Raw genomic sequence first — 7,641 nt, 5'->3', positions numbered from 1 at the left:
ATAAATAACTATAAATCTACCGTATTAATTAACTACAGTAACCTCTCGCATCTTAACGTACTCTTGACGTTATGCACTCTCATTTAGTTACTGAACTTTAGTTTTTGAGTTCTAAAAAATTAAAAATATTAAAACTTTAATTTGTTTTTAATAATGCACAAATTTCGTTTATTGTTTATAGCTTAGGTGTCTTAATGCCCCTTCTTTTTTACCTTTAAATAAATTAAAGTTTTCAATTCCTCAAATTCTTGTAGCATGAAGATTCATTCCTACTCAAAAAATCCATTAATATATTTTTAAAACAATATAATACAAGTTTATCCTTATATGGGCAAAGATAAAATTAAAAAAAGTGGTAGTAACTTAAACAATATTTATTAGACGTTTTTCTTATATTTTAGATTTTTTTTTTCAAAAAAAAGAAATCTATTACAGCTCCAAATGCATATTTTAGTAAAAAGCTTTAGAAACAAATTTTGATGTGGACACCACACCAGGGGCGTGTATTGACTGGTTTCCTGTTTCTTTTGAACCCTATGAAAAATAAAAGTTAAAGAAAAAAAGCTTAGATTATTCAATTAAAACATCATCTAATCGGATATTTTACATATTTAAGTAGATTTATTTCTGATTTTTTGCTAAACTTTTGAATAATTTTAATCTATTATGACGTAGTTTAAAAAAATTTCATGTTAAAAAAAGTAAAAACTGTATAAAAATTTTATAACTCAAAAAGATGCACATACAAAAAATGAAACTTTTGGTACAAAAAAGGTCAATCAAAATTGTTTAAAAAACTAATTTTGAATATTAATCCAACTCAATTGGTTTCATTTTTAACTTTTGAAACTTTCACTATGTATTTCGTTTGCAAAATTATAACTAACTTTTGATTTAAATCTGATGTTTAGCTAATTCATTTAACTAGAATTTATGTTTAATTATTGTTTTATTTATCAATTTATTTACATATAATTTAATATTTTTTACTAATTTTAAGACACTTTAGTTACTAATCTAGATTAGTTCTCGTGTTCAGTGTCGTGTTAATAAATATTTTTGTTATTCATGTTAGCTTCACTTTTTAATCCAAATTTCTGCATTGTCATTAACAAATGACCTAATGTATATCCTTTAATTGTTTTAATAAAATTGAAATAATTTTATTTCTTATCAATTTTTTGCTTTCTGCATTTTTAAATTTTTGAAAGTAAAAAACAACTATTTAGATAAGAAAACTTTACACAATTATATGATAGATATTCATGAAAATTTCTATAGTGTTTATTAAAATCTACAACACATAATACTTTGTTTTTAAACAAAAAAATTGCGCTACTCATTGAAAAAAGTCTAGACACGTCTCTGCTACTTATATGTTTTTTTAGTATTTCTAAGCAGATAAAGCAGTTTTAAACACAGATTTTTTCGGCTAAATATTGCGTACTTAACTGACAGTGCATACTTAATAAATGCGTACTTAAGCGGCAAATTAAGAACAAAATAAATTTGTGAACTCCCTTTGAAAAAGTCTAGACACGCCCTTGCACCACATTTTTTCTTAATTCTAAAGAAATGCTTAATTATAAATTGATTTTGCTTATTAGAATAGAATAAAAATGTTAACTATTAAATATAATCACATATATATATATAAATAAAGATAAAATCTACTTATTATTAAAATTAGAAACATTTTTCTACAAGTATTAGTATTTAATATAAATTTAAATCCTTTTTTTCTGAATATATGTATAGTTTTATCTTTTGTTTTCATTTTTATAAATGAAGTAAACAAATTGTTAAAAGATGTAAAGTCCCCTGTCTGCTTTTAACTAGAAGAATTATCCTAAAACAGCCATTATAATAAGTATATTTAGTACCTCTTGTATTTTTCGATTTCTCGTATCTTTACGCATTTTTTCTGTGGACCTAATGTGCGTAAATAAGCGAAAGGTTACTGTAGATGCGTTTAAACATTAGCTTGAAAACTAAATAAAGATTATTGTAAATTAACTCGTTGTAGTCTATTTTAACCATCTAATATCATATATACAGCATAATATATGCATAGCAATATAGCAACACATATATAGCATAATCCCTGATTAGGTTAAAATTTTAATTATTAAAAAATTTACAATAAAGTTAATTAAGAAATAGTTTTTAATTAAGACAAGCAAACATATAAGATATGTAATATAACTAGTTTAAATAAGCTAACATTTGATCTTATGAAATGGTTTTTAATGTATTACTTGAAATATATACTAAAAATCCAATAAGAATATACTTTTAACTGAAAACTATCTCCATAACTAACTTTATTAAATATAATACATTAAACATAACATAGATACTATTATTCTGTTTATAAGTTACGAATTTTTATCGTAATCTTAAAATCTAAAAATAAATAAAAACATTGATTTTAGCTGAATTAAATAAATATTATTCTTATAAAAATTGGCCAGATAAATGAGGAACCTTACAAATGATAACCAGATAAGTATGGGAACACTTACAATTTTCTTTTATATACTGACTTAAATCAGTTAAATCTCCGAAAAATAACATCCATAAACAGTGGTAGATTCCTTTATTTTTGTTTCTTATTGTATTTTCAATTTTTATTTTAAACAATACGTTAAGTCTTTACGACAACTACATATAAAATATCAAAGAAAACTTGTAGTTAACAATTTTTAAACAAATTAAATATAATGTTATAATCTTGGTATGTCGATTAGTAAAGTAAATTTTTCAAACATACTTATAAAATTGGCGAAAACGTCTGAAAAGAGACTTATGGTTTTTTTTTAATTAAAAAATACTTTTTTTTATAAAATGTTTTTAAAAGTTAATGAAATGCTACTTTAAAATAATCTAATATTTACTTTTTTAAATAAGGCAGTGTAGTTTAATTATTTTTACACTTTTTCACATCATAAAACTAAATCATCATAGAAACTAAATTATGAATCATAACGATTTTCAAAGTTATATTAAATAACTTTGTCTGAAACAAAGTTGCGTTATTTTAAACATCTTATTACTTCAATGTTAGTCCAGTTTTTTTTTTATGTTTTTCTAGTAACTACTTTTTTAAATTAATTTAAAAGATATTAAAACTTGTAGTTTTTTTTTAAACATCAATTTATTTACCATAAGTTTTTGAAACCATTAAGAATGCTTGAAAAGTTGCTTGGTTTTATTTATTATATATTTTTATTTACTTATTTATTTTTTTACCTTCGATTTATTGGTTTAATTGTTTATCATATTTATTTATAACAACTAATGATTTGTTATACTTTAGTATAAAAGTTGGTCATCGTTTTGTTTATATTAAACTGTGAAAGAAAATCTATCAATAAAATAAGCTAAAAAATTTAGTTTATTTAAAGTTTGTAATTAAATGTGTACCGGTAAAAACCAGTTAAAACTCAATGCTTTAAGAAAAACAAAATAATACATCTTACTTAGATTATAATCGAATGTTACAAAAAATAATAAACTTGAAAAAAAGTTTACGTCACTACAAACTTTAAATATTTGAACGCAATTAATGAGAAACACTATTAATAAGTTATTTAGAATTTTTATTTTTAAATTGATGTTAAAAATTTTAGAAACAAAACTTTTTTTTTAAAGAATTTGCTAATTAACTTTATTTCTACTCTTTACTTTTGTTTTTCACATTAATCTTTAAAACTAAAACAAGTTTCTAACACTGTAATTATTCTGCTGTATTTACTTGCACTTTTGTTTTTGAATGTCGGGTATTCAGAGCCATGCATAAGATAACATAGGGGTGGGCAACGTACGGCCTGCGGGCCGGATCCGGCCCGCAGAGTGAAAATGACCGGCCCCCAAACCTTTTTTAATTTTAAATGGAATCCGGCCCGCGGACAAAATTGATCCGGCCCGCAAGTGGATGATCCGGCCCGCTAAGCATTTTTATATTTATATAAAATCAGGCCAGCCAATTTAAATATTACAAAACTTGTACAAAACTTTTTTGAACTATTTCATTTAACAAAACTGTAAGACTTTGACCATAAAAACGTTTGTGAAAATGGCTTATTATTTTGTGGTGACAAAACACTATTTTGTTATAGTATCTTGTTCTGTTTCAAGTCAGTTGAAGTAATCCTTTCTCAAATTATCCAAAAGCAGTTGTTTGCTAAACTAACTTCGATGATTTTACCTACCATAATGTTTTCATAAAATATAAACGTGTCAAAAATTGCTGTCTTGTCCAGATAAGTATTGAGTTGTTTTTTAAATTTTTTAAAAAGTGAAAAAATATTCTTTTAAACATTGACAATTTTTTTAAGTCAAACTGCTCAAACTTAAATTGTAGTCAAATGTTTTAAGTTGAGACTACAATTTGCACTTTTTCTGCTACTTTTTTTTCATTGAGGACTTTTTGATTAATTATATGGTTAAGTTTAGTGATGACCAATTGATGACAATAGTTTCACTTGATAATAAGTTTGGTCATCGTTTTGTAGACTTTCAACAATTAAGTGAAGAATTCGACATTATTTTATCACTGTCGACGTTTGACACCGAAAATGTAATATTGTTAGAACTGTTGAACTTCAATGTGGCAATACACACAAAGAAAAGTTAAAAATTGAAAAATTGACATATTTTATGACTTACTTAACAAGTCAAAGTTTGTTTATTTAAAAAAGATAGCAATGAAGTTACTTGTTCTGTTTGTGTCGACATATATTTGCAAACAAAAATTCCTAACCATGTATATAAACAAAAGTAAGCTGCGTTCAAATATTACTGATACCAATCTGCAGTCATTACTGAGAATATCTACTTCAAATACACTTCAGATTTTAAACAACTTGTTGAAAACTTTTATGATCCACAAATGTCTCATTGACTTCTTTTTAGTGGAATTAATCTTGCTAAATTCTTTAAACTTAACATTTAAAGTATAATGTGACAGTTTAATTTATTAGCTTTTCGTTTAGTAATATGTTCATTAGTGAAATCGATCTTAATCTGAAGTCTATTAAATTAATATGTTTGTCATGTTTTAAATATATATTAACTTCTATTTTGTTTCAATTTTTCGTTATTTTGTGTTAGTACTCTTATTAAAGTATTTTAGGTGCATTGTTTGATAATAATATTTTTAAAGTACAGAATTTAGTTAAATTTCGTAAATTAATTATAACTATTTGATATTTTGAAAGTAAAAGTATTAAAATTTTAAGCCAAAGTAATTCCTTATCTAGGCTTAACTGTTTTTTAAATAAGTTAATAAGAAAATTTGAAATCAAACATATAATTTTCGTTGCTTTTCTAAGACTTTTAGATATATTTTATGTATTATTGATCGAGCTAAAGTTTGTCAACTTCTAAAGATGACCATGAAACTAAATGTGTTGTTCGATACTCCATACATTTGAAAAAAAACAATTTTGACCATAAACATTAACAAAGGTAAGCTAACTTCAAACCTAATCGGTATTTCAGTGCACTTGGAGATTTTCCCAAACTGTCATGCAACTAGATTTAATCAACTCTAATACATAATACTTAAGAGTTTCATCGAGATATTTTTTTTTTGCTTTTTATGGTGAAACTGTTTATAATATCAGGATTATTTTTTGTTTTGTTTCTTTTATAAATGCACAAAAGTGTAATAAATCTTCTTTAGCTTAATTAAGTTAAAAAGTAGTAGTTTAATATTGTAATGTTTGTTAACTTTTGAAAAATGTTATCAATATAAACTCCAGATAAGGGTTGCCAAAATTAATTAATTAATTTTGAATAGTTAGCAATTTTTTTATGTTTTAGCTTGAAATGTTAGGCTTGAGTAACTTCTAGTAACCAAATTATCATTTTTTTATAACTAACTAGTATTAATTCAGTCCAGAGTTATATTATATACAGTATTATGTATACTAAACACAATTTAACATAAAAAATCATAATTGAGAACCTTGGTAATTAGTATATGGCTTCAAAATTCTGAAATACCCGAACAATAAGCATCTAGCCGGATCCAAGTCTTTTTGAAATTAGCTTCAATTCGGGTCCAGACCTTTGTCTAAAATTAGTATTTAGCCGGATCCGGATAATATGTTTAAAGTAGGAACCGGATCTAAAAAAGGATCCTGCTGAATCCGAAAGATCACTAACTTGAAATGATCCGGCCCGCTGAGGACTATTTTTTTCTGGATCCGGCCCGTTAACTATTTACGTTGCTCACCCCTAAGATAACAGTATATGAAAATTGATGACCTCAGTTCAGTCAAACTCAACATGAAATAGAAGGCTTTTTATTATATGTAATTTATGAGGATATAGCGTTGGTAATTAGATTGTGCTTACACTTGTATGTACACCTTTTTAAAAATTGTGTTATACAATTATTATATTAACTTTATGGTTAGTTATATATTCCACAATAAAAAGCTCAACCAGAAAGGAGCAAATAAACATTAATTAGACATTTTCAAATTGAGAGTTTTTATTCTACACAGTATTTCATGCGTATAAAGTAAGATAGTTAGCACTTAATAGTAGTATATATGGATTTGTCTGTCTCACTTTATAAAGTTTTTAAATTGTGATCATTGCGTTTGTATAAAACACTGTGTAGAATAAAATCTCTCAATTTGAAACTGTCTAGTTAATGTTATATATTTATTCAATTTTTACAGACTAAATACAGGATTGGATATGTTCTTCTAAAAATATTTTAAAGATATACACAAGTTTTTATATAGTTATATCACTTTGACGATGTTTTGAAATTACATTAGTCATTATCAGAAATAAAACTGTGAAAAATATTTTAAATTAGTGCTAAAACTGCCAAATTAAAAAAAGTAAGTATCTGATTGACATCGTTTTTAAAAAACAAATTTAATAACTAATAAGACTTTTTTAACTTTTTATGAGTAACTATCGTACAAAATATCTACAATTGATGCTATAATTCAATTGATACGTTTTGCACTATAATTAAAAGAAATAATTATCTAGTAAAAGAAAAACTTAGATAAGTACTTTATAATACCTATATTACTATTATTTGATATAATTTAGAAGTACTATACAGCAGCGAGAAATTTTAAACAAAAGTATGCTGGATTTTACTAGCTAAAAACTACTACCCTCGCTAATACTTTTCACTTAAGACAGTTTGTAAATTATTTAAAACTTGCAACAAGTTGTTGTTCAAAAATACTTTCAAATCATTAATATATTTAAATATATTGTTGTTATATATAACTACTTAAACAACTAGTTGGTTTAGTGAAAAAGTTTTATTTAAAGCGCAAACTTTAACTTTCTTAATTTACTTTAAACAAAAACTTGCGTTTCAGGTCATTTGTAAGTATAAAAATATAATTATCGATTGATAAATATATTAAATTACAGATTACAAACTTTTTAAAACTATTAAAAAAGCACATTTTAATTTTTTTACTGGAAATGAATAGTGTTTTTTTTTTTCAATTCTTTAAATAAAGTGTAATGCAAATATCCTAAGCAGAATTGATTTCTGTTCTAGGATTGCTTTATTTTTAGTATTATTTTAATCGCATTGTACGATTAACTAGAGTCTTGCTTTACTAGTAATAAATAGTTATTATTAGA

This window comes from Thalia democratica, chromosome 2 (assembly GCF_965202585.1).
Source record: "Thalia democratica chromosome 2, ktThaDemo2.hap1.1, whole genome shotgun sequence".
NCBI lineage: Eukaryota > Metazoa > Chordata > Thaliacea > Salpida > Salpidae > Thalia > Thalia democratica.
This window is presented reverse-complemented; position numbering follows the sequence as displayed.